The 14,960-nt window shown below is 44.5% G+C and overlaps 1 protein-coding gene across 3 annotated transcripts in view; it reads right to left on the bottom strand.

Moving 5' to 3' along the window:
* ATP7B (ATPase copper transporting beta) overlaps positions 1 to 14,960 on the bottom strand; it is an 80,947-nt gene that overhangs the window by 64,721 nt on the left and 1,266 nt on the right. The window lies entirely within an intron of this gene.

Genomic DNA, 14,960 nt, shown 5'->3' with positions numbered 1-14,960 from the left:
AAGCCAAAAAGAGAAACAATGGGATTATCGAAAAGTAAAAGCCAGTGTTTCCATTTCACAGTTCATTCCATGTACCGTCCACTTCACTTGCTGCCCTCATCATCTGGCACCTACCTGCAAAACTCCAACACTGCTTTACTCTCAGTTCCACTTGGCTTCACGCCTGTCCTCTAGCAGCTCAACAAGAGTGAAACAGAACGCACATCCAGGCTGGCTGGCCGCACTCTGATTCAGCACCACTAACTGCGGGAGGACCTGTGCTGCCACCTGGCAGTCCAACTACCCCCTAGTCCTCTCACCCTTCGCTCTCCGAGACAGTGGTCCTATCCCCTCTCCGGCTCCTCAGGTCCCCACTGCCCACCCCCATCCTTACTCTCAGTCAGTGACACTCGCACTGCCCAAGGTGACCAGTCCTTGTCTCCAAGCTCAGCCTCCAAGTTGCCCCACCCGCCTGATTTTCCTCCTGTACTTCCCACCAACAGCTCCTACTCAGAGTCTTTCACCAGAGCCTCCAAGCCCCGAAAACTTCAAGTGCTGCAGTGGCCCCCAGCTCGGCCCTTGGACCTCTTTTCCATCTCTGTTCATTCCTTGTGCACTCATCCAGACCAGGAGAAGTATACCTTTCTTAGCTCACTCAGGCTGCTATCACAAAATACCGCAGACTGGATAATTTATGAACAACAAAAATTTATTGCTCACAGTTCAGGAGCCTGGGAAGTCCTGGAGCCAGCAGATTCAGTGTCTGCTGAAGGCCGTTCTGCTTCATAGATGGTGCCTTGCTGCTGCATCCTCAAATGGCAGAAGAGCAAAGTGGCTCCCTCAAGCCTCTTTTATGAAGGCACTAACCTCATTCGAGAAGGCAGAGCCCTCATGGCCAAATCACCTCCTAAAGTCCTCACCTCCTAATACCATCACCTTCAGGGTTACATTCCAACATATGAATTTGGCAGGGATATTAACATTCAGACTATATCACCACCTACAGCCTACAATTCCCAAACGCTACACTTACAGACCCAAACACCTCATCACCATCTCCTCGGTGTTTCTTACATATCTCAAACTTAACTTGTCTACAACAGAACTCCCAATATTCTGCCCTTCCCCTGCTGCTCCCACAGTCTTCCCCACCTTAGTGAATACAACTCTTTCCTTCCACTTGCCCAGGAAAAAAATCTGGATTCCTCTTTGATAAGAATCATTTCATCCAGGCACAGTAGCTCATGCCTGCAATCCCAGCACTTTGGAAGGCCAAGGCAGGAGGACCGCTTGAGCCCAGAAGTTTCAGACCAGCTTGGGCAACACAGTGAGACACCATCTCTTCAAAAAATAAAAAACTAGCTGGGCATGGTGGTGCACACTTGTAGTCCCAGGTACTCAGAAGGCCGAGGTGGGAGGATCACTTAAGCCTAGGAGGTGGATGGAGGTTGCAGTGATCTGTGATTGGACCACTGCACTCTAGCCTGGATGACAGTGTGAGATTCTATCTCAAAAATAATAATTAAAATTAATTTAAAATTAAAAAGTAAAAAAGAATCATCTCCTTCTTTCAAACCCACATTTAAAGGTTTAGCAAATTCTGTTAGTTCCACCATCAAAATGCATCCTGCATCCAATGACTTCAACACATCCACAAGAACCCTGGTACAAGCCACCAGCTCATCTCACCTGCACTATTGCTTAGAATCTCCTCACTGACCTCCTGGCTTCTGCTCTTAGCCCCTAAAGTCTATTCTCAACACAGAAGTCAGATGAATGCCTTTAAGAGGAAGTCACAAGATGTCATTCCCTGAAAATGCCTCCAGGGGGTTCCCATGTGCTTGATAAAACCTAAAATCCTTACAAGTACGATCTGTAAGACTATACAGTTGCAGCCGTCCCATTACCTTCCAACTTATCCTCACACTCCTGGCCCCTTACTCACTCTGAAACAATCATTCTAATATTGCTGTTCCTTAGGTAAGCAAGGTGTAAACCTGCCTCCGGAACTTTCTACTAGCTTAGAAATACTTCCCTCCAACCTCCCATATCCAGAGGGCTCACCTCCTCACCTCCATGAGATTTTTGCTCAAATGTCAGCTTCTCAGTGATTTCCCCCAAATGACCCTATCTAAATTTCATGCACTCCCAATTCCCTATCATCCTTCCCTGTCTTATTTTTCTCGAGAATTCTCAATCACCACCAAATGCAATAATATATCTTTTACTTACTTTTTTTTTTTTTTTTTTTTGAGACGGAGTCTTGCTCTAGTCGCCCGGGCTGGAGTGCAGTGGCCGGATCTCAGCTCACTGCAAGCTCCGCCTCCCAGGTTTACGCCATTCTCCTGCCTCAGCCTCCGGAATAGCTGGGACTACAGGTGACTGCCACCTCGCCCGGCTAGTTTTTTTTTTTTTTTTTGGTATTTTTAGTAGAGACGGGGTTTCACTGTGTTAGCCAGGATGGTCTCGATCTCCTGACCTCGTGATCCGCCCGTCTCGGCCTCCCAAAGTGCTGGGATTACAGGCTTGAGCCACCGTGCCCGGCCTACTTACTCTTTTTTAACAACCATCCCCCCAGTTAGGATCTAAGTTTCACAAGTGCAGGAATTCTTCACTTTTTTTTTTTTTTTAAAGGACAGGGTCTCACTCTGTCACCCAAGCTGGAGTGCACTGGTGTGATCTTGGCTCACTGCAGCCTCTGCCTCCCTGGCTCAAGTGATCCTCCCATCTCAGCCTCCCAAGTACCTGGGGCTACAGGTGAGTGCCACCATGCCCAGCTTGCTTGCTTGTTTATTGATTGATTGATTGATTGTTTAGTAGAGACAAGGGTTTCACTACGTTATCCAGGCTGGCCTCGAACTCCTGAGCTCAAGCAATCCGCCTACTTTGGCCTCCCAAAGTGCTGGGATTACAGGTCTGAACCACCACACACAGCCTCTTCACATCTATTTTGTTCAGTCACTGCTGCATTCCAAGGTCTAAAACACTGCTTGACACTTAAAGATTTTCTCAATAAATATTTGTTGAATGAATGACAAAGAATGCCAAGCAAAAACAACTTACAAATGTGCGTGCTGTAAAAAGACTGCTAAACTTTCAGACAATACTCAACATTCAGGGCCAGGTGTGGGGGCTCATGCCTGTAATCCTAGCACTTTGAGAGGCTGAAATGGGAGGATCACTTGAGCCCAGGAGTTTAAAACCAGCCTGGGCAAAATGGCGAAACGCTGTCTCTACAAAAAAAAATTTTTTTTTAATTAGCTGGGCATGGGGGCATATGCCTGCAGTCCCTACTACTCAAGAAGCCGAGGTGGTAGGATCACCTGAGCCCAAGGAGAACCAGGCTGCAGTGAGCCTGCCACTGCATTCCAGCCTGGGCAACAAAGAACCTGTTAAAGAAGAGGGGAGGGAGGGAAGGGGAAGGGAGAAGATGGGAGGGGAGGGGGAGGGAGGGGAGGGAGGGAAGGAAGAAAGGGAGGGAGGGAGGGAGCTAGAGAGCCTCATGCAAAAGCTGACTCCCTCCTCCCTCACTTACTCATTCCTTTATCCCTTCAAGCCAGGGATCTAAGTTCAAACACAGGGATCTCTCAGAGATATCATGGGTTTGGTTCTAGATCACCACAATAAAGCAAATATCCTAATAATGTGAGTGATACAAAGGTTTTGGTTTCCTTGTGCCTATAAACGTTATGTTTACACTATAGTCTATTAAGTGTGCAATAGCATTATGTCTAAAAAAATACATACACCTTAATTTAAAATATGTTATGGCAAAAAAATGCTAACAATCATCTGAGCTGTCAGTAAGTCATGGTCTTTCTGCTAGTAGAAGGCCTTGCTTCAATGTTGAGGACCGTGCTCTGGATGAGGCTTTGGCTTAAGAGAATGTTGTGTCTGGTTTGATCTTATGTCCAAATCACTAAAACTTTCTCCATATCAGCAGTAAGGCTGTTTTGCTTTCTTATCATTCATGTGTTCACTGGAGTAGTACTTACTTTCCTACAAGGACTTTACCTTTGCATTCACAACTTTGCTAACTGTTTGGCACTGGAGTCCTAGGTTTCAGCCTATCTCAGCTTTTGACAAGACTTCCTCACTAAGCTTAATCATTTCTAGCTTTTAAAGGGAGTGGACTCTTTCACTTGAACACTTAGAATCCATTGTAGGGTTATTAATTGGCCTAATTTTAATACCATTGTGTCTTAGGAAATAGGGAGACCTGAGAGGGAGGGAGAGACAGAGACAAGAACTGCTGGAGTCAGTGCAGCAGTCAGAATGCACACATTTATAGATTAACTTTGCCATCTTATACGGGCCCCAAGATGGTTATAATGGTAGCATCAAAGAGCACTGATCACAGATCACCATAACAGATATAATAATAATGAAAAATCTGAAATACTGTGAGAATTACCAAAATGTGGCGTGAAGTGAGTATATGCTGTTACACAAATGGCATCAGTAGACTTGCTCAGTGCAGGGTTGCCAGAAACCTTCAACTGGTTAAAAAAAAAAAAAAAATACAGCATCTGCAAAAGGGCAATAAAGCAAAGGTGTGCCTGTACTGTCACAAGTAGGCAGTGACTTAAATGAGCAGAACAGGCCGTGTGGGGCTTGCGGCCACAGGAGGAGCTCATGTCCCACCTGAAGAGGCAGCTGTTCCTCAGCTCCAGCCAACTGTTGTCAAAAGGCCTGGTGTCACTAGAGCTTCTAAGAGAAGGTGGATAGCTGGAGTTTTATACAGTAAAATCGTCCCATTTTAAGATGTTGAAAACTGGCCACAGTTCTAGCCAATGGAATATAAGGCAAAGTTGTTTGTCAGGGCTCCTAAGCAGGCTCCTTAAAAAAGAGTGGGACTGGCTGGGCGTGGTGGCTCATGCCTATAATCCCAGCACTTTGGGAGGCCGAGGCAGGCAGATTACCTGAGGTCAGGAGTTCAAGACCAGCCTGGCCAACATGGTGAAACCCCGTCTCTACTAAAAAAATATATAAAAATTAGCCAGGTGTGGTGGCACATGCCTGTAAACCCAGCTACTCGGGAGGCTGAGGCAGGAGAACTGCTTGAGCCCCGGAGAGGGAGGTTGCAGTGAGCCGAGATCGTGCCACTGCACTCCAGCCTGGCTGACAGAGCAAGACTCTGTCTCAAAAAAAAAAAAAAAAAAGAGAGAGCAGGATTATCCTTGCCTTTCCCTTATTTCAGCGGTGTGCAAACTTGAAATACACAGCTGCAGCCCCAACAGCTGTCTTAGGCCATGAGGTATCAGGAAGATGGAGTTGCATCCTAACTTGTGTTAAAAAAATCATTAATCAGGAAGCAATTAGACTGAGAAGACTCCAGCACTTCAGGTTCCTATGTAAGCAAACCAAACCCAAGTCAGTATAAACAGTAAAACAAAGCTTAAGCGTAACCAATCAGAATCCATCAACTACCTCTAACTAGAGACTTCATCAATCAGGAACCGCCAACTAAACTCTAACTAGGGTCTTTTTTATTCCTTATTTTTAATTTTTTCTCCAATCTCATGACAGCTTATAACTAGGCCTTTCTACTTTAACCAATTAATTATTCTCTTCGTTTTGCTTCCCTGAACACTTTATAGTCTTTCCCTCATTCCCTCTAGATGGAGCCCTGAACTGTGTAGTCTGGCACTGGCCAATTCATGACTCTGATGGTATTGCCCTAGTGGGGGTGCTCTGTGACAGCTCTTCCCCATAGACGTTTTCTGCCTGGGCCCGGGTTCTCCAAGATATCCTCTGAAATCTAGATGAAAGTAGCCACACTCCACAGCTCTTGAACTCTGCTCAGCTGCAGTCAGCACCACATTGACACCAAGGTTTACAGCCTGCACCTTCCAGAGCAGCAGCCCAAGCCACACCTGAGCCACAGCTGGGGTGGCCAAGGAGCACTGCAGAATGCAGGAAGCAGAGATTCGAGGTAGCCCTGGGCAACTAGACCCATGGCTCCACTGGCGGGGCATGGTCCTCTCCCTCCTGCCCTCATGGTCCAGGCACTCAGGGCCTATGACAGAAGTAGTAGTCCCAAAGACCTTCCAAATCCCTTTAAGGTCATTCTTCCCAGCAGCCTTTTTATTCTTTATGATCTAGCCAGACTGAACATTTTCCAAATCTTTGTAAGTTCTGCTTCCCTTTTGATTATAATTTCTGTCTTTAATTTGTTTTCTTCTTGCATTTTCTTACAAGCAATTAAGAGAAGCCATGCAGCACCCTGCACTCTCCGCTTAGAGATTTCTTCCACCAAATATCCTAGTTCATCACTCTTCATCTAGTTCATCATCTATCCTCCACAAAGCATTAGGGCACAGACACAACTGACCCACGTTCTCTGCCATTTTATAAATAAAAACAGAATGGGCTTTTCTCTAGTTCCCAATAAAATATTCCTCATTTCTATCAAGACCTCATCAAAATGACCTTTGCTGTCCATATTTCCACCAACATTCTGATCATGACCTCTTAAGTAACCTCTAAGAAGATTCGGGTTCTGTCTACAGCTCTGTTCTTCTGGGCCCTCACTAAAATAATCCTTAATGCTTAGTTCATACTATCTAGGCTTTTTCCAGCATATACCTCCAAACTCTTCCAGCCCCCTCCCCTTTACCCAGTTCCAAAGCCAACTCTCCGTTTTCAGGGATCTGTCATAGCAATACTCCACTTCTTGGTACCAATTTCTATCTTAGTCCCTTTGTGCCTCTGTTGGGAACAGGCCCCCCAAAACTGGCCATAAACAAAATCTCTGCAGCACCGTGACATGTTCATGACGGCCATAACACCCACGTTGGAAGGTTGTGGGTTTACTGGAATGAGGGCAAGGAATACCTGGCCTGCCCAGGGCAGAAAATCGCTTAAAGATGTTCTTAAACCACAAACAACACCATGAGCGACCTGTGCCTAAAGGGCATGTTCCTGCTGCAGATGACTAGCCAGAACCATCCCCCTATTTCGGCCCATCCCTTACTTTTAGTTAATCGAATATCTATAGAAACAATGCTAATGACTGGCTTGCTGTTAATAAATTTGTGGGTAAATCTCTATTCGGGACTCTCAGCTCTGAAGGCTGTGAGACCCCTGATTTCCCACTTTACATCTCTATATTTCTGTGTGTCTTTAATTCCTCTAATGCCACTGGGTTAGGGTCTCCCAACTGAGCTGGCCTCGGCATGCCTCTATAACAAACTACCACAGACTAGGTAGTTATAAACAATACAACTCTATTTCTCATAGTTCTGGAGGCTGGACAGTCCAAGATTAAGGCTCTGGCAAGTTAGTCAGTGTCTGGTGGGGGCTGCCCTGTTTTAAAATGGAGCCATGTTTTTGTGTCCTCCAGAGGACAGAAACATTGTGTCCTCCCTCATGTGGCTGAAGAGGTGAAAAGCGGCAAACTCCCTCCATCCAGACTTTTCATAAGGGGACCTAGTCCCACTCATGAGGGCTTCAATCACCTCCTATAGGATTCACTTTTTAATACTGTTACACTGGGGATTAACATTCAACATGAAATATGGGATGACAACACTCAAACCATAGCAGAGGCCATTCAAATAAGAACTGGGGAGGACCTGCCTTTGGTATTCATGGAAACCTAAACAAGAGAAGATTCAGGACAGCAGTGAAGGAAAAGCCAGAGGGCAATGGGAAAAGCAGTGGACAGACTGCCTTTGTGTATCAGGAGACACAAACAAAAATGTTCACAACAGAGTTGCTCACAAAGTGCAAAAACCCACAGACCTCCAAGCACTCTTCAAGGAAACTAGATAAACTGTGCTGTATACCTCCCAATGGCATTTAACACAGCCATGAATCTTAGAAATGCAATGTCTAGTTAGAAAAGCTGGTCCTTTAAGACTAAACGTACTATAATACCATATTTATGAAGCTCAGAAAGGAGGAAAACTAATATATTATTCAAGCATTCATATATATGTAACAAAGCTTAATAGAAAATAGAAAGCTGGGTTACAATGAACACAATATCGAGCATGGTGGTCACCTCTGTGGTGGGCACTCCTATGGGTGATGCGAAAAGATAAGGAAGGAGCAGCTGGGAGGGTGCCATGGTGGTGATCACGCTCTTGTTCGTGAGTCAGGTGGGGTTCCTAGGCACTTTCTGTAAACAAGCAAGTACAGACTATTCTTTCTAGGAAACTGAGGGAAAAAGGGAGAAGAGAAATAGTGTAACAGCTAGTGACAGAAACAAAGTAATGGGAGAGATTTTAGAATAAAAGCAAATTGCACAGTGTCACAGGCAGAAAGAGAGAAATCAGCAGAAAAGGGGAAAGTGGAGAGAAGACATGGTCAATAACCAGTAGGCTCCAGAACAAGCAGAGAGGAAGGCGTCAAGGACACTGGTAGAGGGGATGACCTTAAAAGAAGACAGGCCTGTCCTCCGATTCTAGAGATAAGGAGACAAACATAGGTTGTAGGTCTAAACAAAATTTGGAATAGAATAAACAGACAACCTACAGAAGGGGAAAAAATATTTACAAAATATGCATCAGACAAAGGTCTAAAATCCTGAATCTATAAGAAACTTAAACAAATCAACAAGCAAAAAAGAACCCATTGAAAAATGGGCAAAGGACATAAATAGACACTTCTCAAAGAAAGACATACATGATACACGTGGCCAACAAGCATATGAAAAAATGCTCAACATTACAAATCACCAGGGAAATGCAAATCAAAACCACAGTGAGATACCATCTCACACCAGTCAGTATGACTACTGCTAAAAAGTCAAAAATAGCAGATGCTGGCAAGGTGGCGGAGAAAAGAAAATGCATACACACAACTGCTGGGAATGTAAATTAGTTCAGCTATTGTGGAAAGCAACCTGGAGATTTCTCAAAGAATTTAAAAATAGAACTATCATTTGGCTAGGCACAGTGGCTCTTGCCTGTAATCCCAGCACTTTAGGAGGCCAAGGAGGGAAGATGGCTTGAGCCTGGGAGTTTCAGACCAGCCCAATCGGGCAACGTGGCAAAACCTGTCCCTTAGAGGAAAAAAAAAAAAAAAAAATTAGCTGGACGTGATGACATGTGACTGTAGTTGCAGCTACTTGGGAGGCTGAGATGGGAGGATCACTTGACCCCAAGGAGGTTGAGGCTGCAGTGAGCCGTCATCATGCCACTGCACTCCAGAGCCTAGTGGACAGAGTGAGACCTTGTCAAAAAACAAAAAGTAGTACCATTTGACCCCACAATCCCATTATTGAGTGTATACCCAAGGGAATATAAATCTTTCTACCATAAAGACAAATGCATGCATATGCTCATTTCAACACGGTTCACAACATAGCAAAAACAGAATCAACCTGGATGAGCATCAAAGGCAGAGCAGATAAAGAAAATGTGATACATATGCACCATGGAATACTACATAACCATAAAAAAAGAATGAGATCATGTCCTTTGCAGCAACATGGATAGAGCTGGAGGTCATTATCCTAAGCAAATTAACGCCAGAACCAAAAACCAAATACTGCATGTTGTCACTTATAAGTGGGAGCTAACCACTGAGTACACATGGACACTAAGAAAGAACAACAGACACTGGGGCCTACTTGGGGGTGGAGGGTGGGAGGAGGGTGAGGATTAAAAAACTACCTATGGGGTATCTGTACACCTACCCCCACAACACACAATTTACCCATGTAACAAATCTACCTCTTGAAACAAAAAGAAGAGTTGGAAAGGAAAAGAAAAATTGAGGGAGAAGGTGGGTAGAGCTAGGCAGAAAGTTGAAGAAAAACATACTCAATGATGTCAATTTCCTTGAGTAAGAAGTAGAGTTACCTGTTGAAAACAAGGGACAGCAGAAATTGTGCAGAGGGCTCACTCCAAATGGCAAAGGCTTGCCAAGAATCACACAAAGTTGATAAGGACAAGTAAAAGGCATCGGAAGGCACAACTGCGATTAGAAACAAGAAACTGCTAGCAGCACCATCCATGTGGTTGCCTGAATTTCTGGCTCCAACAAAGCTGCTATGTTCAGAAATGAAAGATTTCACAATTCCTAGTGTTTTAAAAGTTGTATTTGTGGCCAGGCATGGTGGCTCATGTCTGTAATCTCAGCACTTTGGTAGGCCAAGGAGGGTGGATCACCTGAGGTAAGGAGTTCGAGACCAGCCTGGCCAACATGGTGACACCCAGTCTCTATTTAAAATACAAAAATTAGCCAGGCTTGGGGGTGGATGCCTGTAATCCCAGCTACTCGGGAGGCTGAAGCAGGAGAATTGCTTCAACCCAGGAGGCAGAGGTTGCAGTGAGCCAAGATCAAGCCATTGCACTCCAAGCAGGCGACATAGCGAGACTCTGTCTAAAAAAAAAAAAAAAATACACAAACAAAACAAAAACAAAATCAAAAAAGTTGTATTTACTATGTTAGTTACATCGCAATAAAAAAGTCATTCTCTGCTTTGCCCCCTATCTCACTGACCTTTGATCTGCTCAGATTTTCTCCTTTAATTTAGCTAAAAAGAAAAAAGAAAAATCTATACAAGAAGAAAAAAGCTATGGACATTTCAGAACATCACTCATCACTATGCAATGATTCCAATTTTCTCCTATAGATAAAAATGATACTAAAGTCACCCAAACATGGATACTTCCTTGATACCTATGCTATGGCATCAGTGAGCAGTGTCCATGTTACTGGGCCATCTCCATCCCACCCATTGAGAGGAAAATGTATGTCAGGTAAAGAAGCACTTAAAATTCATCTCTGTCACTTGCTTAGTTTATTTTACCCTGCTCTGTAGTTACCAACTGCACTCTGTTGCTGCTAAAACGACCACTGGCCTCTAATATTCAGGACAGTTGAGTTTAGACAGCCTAGTTTCTCTACCAAGAAGACAATTCCATAGAGAGTAAGGGTAGAAGACCTAACTTACAGTTCTTTTTCAGGCTTTTCAGCCACCTTTGGTCTGGATGGGGACGATCATTTCCAATAGTCTCTAGCTGGTCTCCCATAGTTTCCTGCCCAGTTCACCCTCTGCCTTGCAGGAGTGACTTAGGCTGTTATCCTGTAGGGTAAAGTCCAAACTCCTAGCCTGATAAACAGGGTCTTCCACGGACCTTCCAGCCTTCCACTCTTCCAGCCTTGCCACACCCCTCACAGTCCCCTAACTGCCTCTTTCCATTTCCAGTCCTCTGGACCTTTACACATGCTGGTCTCTGCCTCCAACGCCCTTCTCTCCGTGCTCCCATGTGCCTAATCAATGCCCTTCTCTCCGTGTTCCTGTGTGTCAACGCCTGCTCTTCCTGAAAGATCCACTTGAGCACCACCTCCCACTGAAGGAATTTTTGTGCCCCTTCTGTGGGTGTTGTACCGTGTAGACAGCTCTGTCCCAGCACGCATCTAGCACAGGGGCTGACCTCTCTTCATCTTTGCCTCCCCCTGCTTGGTCCAGTACCAGGTAAACAGAAAGTGCTCCACAATGTTTGTGGACTGAAGGCTGAATGACCAGGTCACTGTTGCCTCACAGAGAGGCCTCTGAAGATAAAACAATGTGGAGAAATCATGTTGAGAATTCACTCATTCAAGAACAACTGTAGTGCACCTATATGTGCTGTGGGAAATAGTTTTTTAAAGGGTACAAACCCGGTTCCCATTTCAAGAAGCACAGAGTTGCAAATAAAAGCTATATTCATTAAATAACCATACCAGGTGGTATGACCAAGTGTCAAGTAAGTTTTGACAATAAAAAATAACTGAGAAAGTCAGGCAGGCCTGGCTAGGACTCAATCCTAGGTCTGCCCCAGCCAATCTGGCTTTCTTATTGTTCCCCAAACTCTAACATCATGTCTTCTGTACTGTTTCCACTCATGACACTTCTGACACCAAATGTGTGGGGTTTTTTCCCACACCAACCAATGCTCACTCTCCAGACACTAACTGGGGGCCCTCCGATTCAATTCAATTCCAACACCCACCATCTGGAGTTAGCACAGACCCCACAGGTAAGGGCTCAGGCCCGCAAGAGTGCCCACACTTCACATGCCAGTCGCCGGGTCTGGACCATCTGGACTCCTGACCAACTGTGAAGTCAGGAGTTTCCTACAACTGCCTCCTCAGGTTGGGTAATTTGCTAGAGCAGCTCGCAGAACTTAGGAAAGCACTTTATTTACTATCACCAGTTTATTATAAAAAATACAGCTAAGAAACCACCACATGGAAACGATAGGGCAAAATATGGGAATGGAGGTTTCCAGGAGCTTCCATGTCCTTTCCAGGCACCACCTTCCCAACACCTTGATGTGTTCACCAACAGGAAGCTCTCCAAAACCCATCATTTAGGATTTTTAAGAAAGCTCTATTTGTGATCCACTGCGCTGGTTAAAAAAAAAATGCCAAGCGCAGTGGCTCACGCCTGTAATTGCAACACTTTGGGTGGGCAGATCACGAGGTCAAGAGATAGAGACCATCCTGGCCAACATGGTGAAACCCCGTCTCTACTAAAAATACAAAAATTAGCTGGGTGTGGTGGTGGGCGCCTGTAATCCCCGCTACTCAGGAGGCTGAGGCAGGAGAATCGCTTGAGCCCAGGAGGCATAGGTTGCAGTGAGCTGAGATCCTGCCACTGCACTCCAGCCTGGTGACAGAAACTACATCTAAAAATAAATAAATAAATAAAAATAAATAAAAATTTAAAGAAAGCTCTATTCTGCAGGCATGACTGATGAGATCATTGTCCACTGGTTACTGGCACAATCTCCAGAGGCTGGAGTACCGGGCTGAACATTCCGCTAATCACATGGTTGGTTCTTCTGGCAATCAGCCTTCATCCTGAAGCTATCTAGGGGCCTATCAAGAGCCCTCTCATTAACAGAAACTCAGGTAGGGGTGAAAGAGATTTGTTATGAACAACAAAAGATGCTCTTATCACCTTCCTTCAGGAAATTACAATGGTTTGAGAAGCTCTACGTCAGGAACGTGCGACAAGACCAAGTACATATTTCTTCTTATCACACGACTGCCTTAGGACTCTCACCCTATATGGTTTCTGAACCTAGGATACTTCTCCAAAATCTGAATCATTCAGGTCTCTACTCAAATCCTACCTTCCCAGAGAAATCATTCCCTGACCACCTACTTAAAACCGCATCTTCCTCTCCACCCAAGTCATTCCGTTACTCTGCGTTTTCTTTTTTCTTTTCTTTTTTTTTTTGGAGACAGGATCTTGCTTTGTCACTCAGGCTGAAGTGCAGTGGTAGGATCACAGTTCACTGCAGCCTCAAACTCCTAGGCTCAAGCCATCCTCCTGCCTCAGCCTTCAGAGTAGGCGGTTCAACAGGCACACATCACTATGCCCACCTTTTTTTTTTTTTTTTTTTGGTAGAAACGATGTCTTGATATGCTGCCCAGGTTGGTCTTGAACTCCTGGACCCAAACTGCTTTATTTTCTTCACAGTACTAACTAGTACCTGAAATAAAGCTACTGAAGGAAACCAAAACATTTCACCTCAAAATAGACTTATCTGAAATATTTTGAGATGGCCGTTCAGAGGGCCTACTGTGAGGGAGATGAGCGTCTGTAGAGAATCTCCATTGATGCAGCCAGTTTTTCTCAGAGGGCCCTTCCTTGTCTGGATCTGGGTGAGATCAGCTGAGTTTGGCACCTTCAAGGTCTAAAACATTTCTTCTCCCTGAGGGCTGCTACCTGTGAGGTTTCATCTACATAAGACCACCTTTGCTAGCCAGGTCTCCTCTTCTCTCCTTCCTATAACCTAATTTACAAACATAACCTGTTTTTGGCCAAGCTTAGAGCCCCCACTCTTTCTGTAACCTCAAGATAGTATAAAAGTGGCAACCATCTTGCCTTCCTTTGAGATCGTATTTTGTAAGACTCTCACGGCACGTTAGTAAATGTGTATGCCTTCTCTCCTATTAATCTGCCATCTGTCAGTTGATTTTTCAGTGATGCTTCATGGGACACAGAAGAAGTTTTCCCTTAACTCCTACGCTATATATTTGTTTACCCCCTTTTTTTTCCTATCTCCGACTAGGATGTACATTCATGAGGGCAAGGTCTTGGTGCCGCCTAAATCCCCAGTGTCTAAAATGCCTGGCACATAGCACTCAAAAAAATATTTGTTGAATAAATGTTGATAACAAGATATAATATCTACATCAAAGAGTTTTTGTGAGGATTAAACACAAGAGTGCACATAGAGGGATATGAGTGCCTAACGCAATGCCCAGCACACAGTAAGCTCAATAACGTTGGTCAACGCTATTATCAGAGGATTCCAGAAGACAGGTTAACACGGGCAGGAGCAGTTACAGAACGTTTCAAGGAGGTGGCAGGTCTTGAGCTTGATTTGGAAGGATTAGGATTTTTTTCTCTAGGTGGGGACATTGTAGGAAGTTGAAATCTCCGCTGCACAAGCCACCGCTCCCAATATTTCTTCATATCCCTATCAAATGCATAGTCATCATACCATACAAACCACCTACCAACCAGCCTCTCTCTGTCCATCCACTAATCCATTAGTTTTCATTTCTGTATCACCGGAGCCTAGATGAATTCACTACTAAACGGCACCCAGCAATGTTGCTGAATTAGTTTCAGAAATCTGTGGAAAAGAAACAGCCTACTGTTCTGTCCAGCAATCCAGGCCTAAGTATCTATCCTGAAGAAACAGTGTCAGCATTAAAAATCATGTACAAAGACGTTCACTTCTAAGAGAGAGAGGGGGAAAAAAGTAGCAAACAATGTCCACCACTAGGAAACCATGAATAAACTATGATGCGTTCAAACTGTGCAGAGGTTGCACTGAATTAGACAGTTAGTGAAACAATCTCTAAGATATATTGTTAAACTGAAAAAAAAGAATACACATACGGTGATCTCATTTAGGTAAAACAAAAATTTTAACACCTCACACAAACGAAACCTAAAGATTTCTCTTGAGTGTGTGCGTATTACATATAGATACATGTATCAGCTCTTCAACACTGTG

This window comes from Trachypithecus francoisi, unplaced genomic scaffold (genome assembly GCF_009764315.1).
Source record: "Trachypithecus francoisi isolate TF-2019V2 unplaced genomic scaffold, Tfra_2.0 Lachesis_group18, whole genome shotgun sequence".
Taxonomy (NCBI): Eukaryota; Metazoa; Chordata; class Mammalia; order Primates; family Cercopithecidae; genus Trachypithecus; species Trachypithecus francoisi.
The sequence above is the reverse complement of the archived record's forward strand: the minus strand, read 5'-3'. Positions and strand labels throughout refer to the sequence as shown.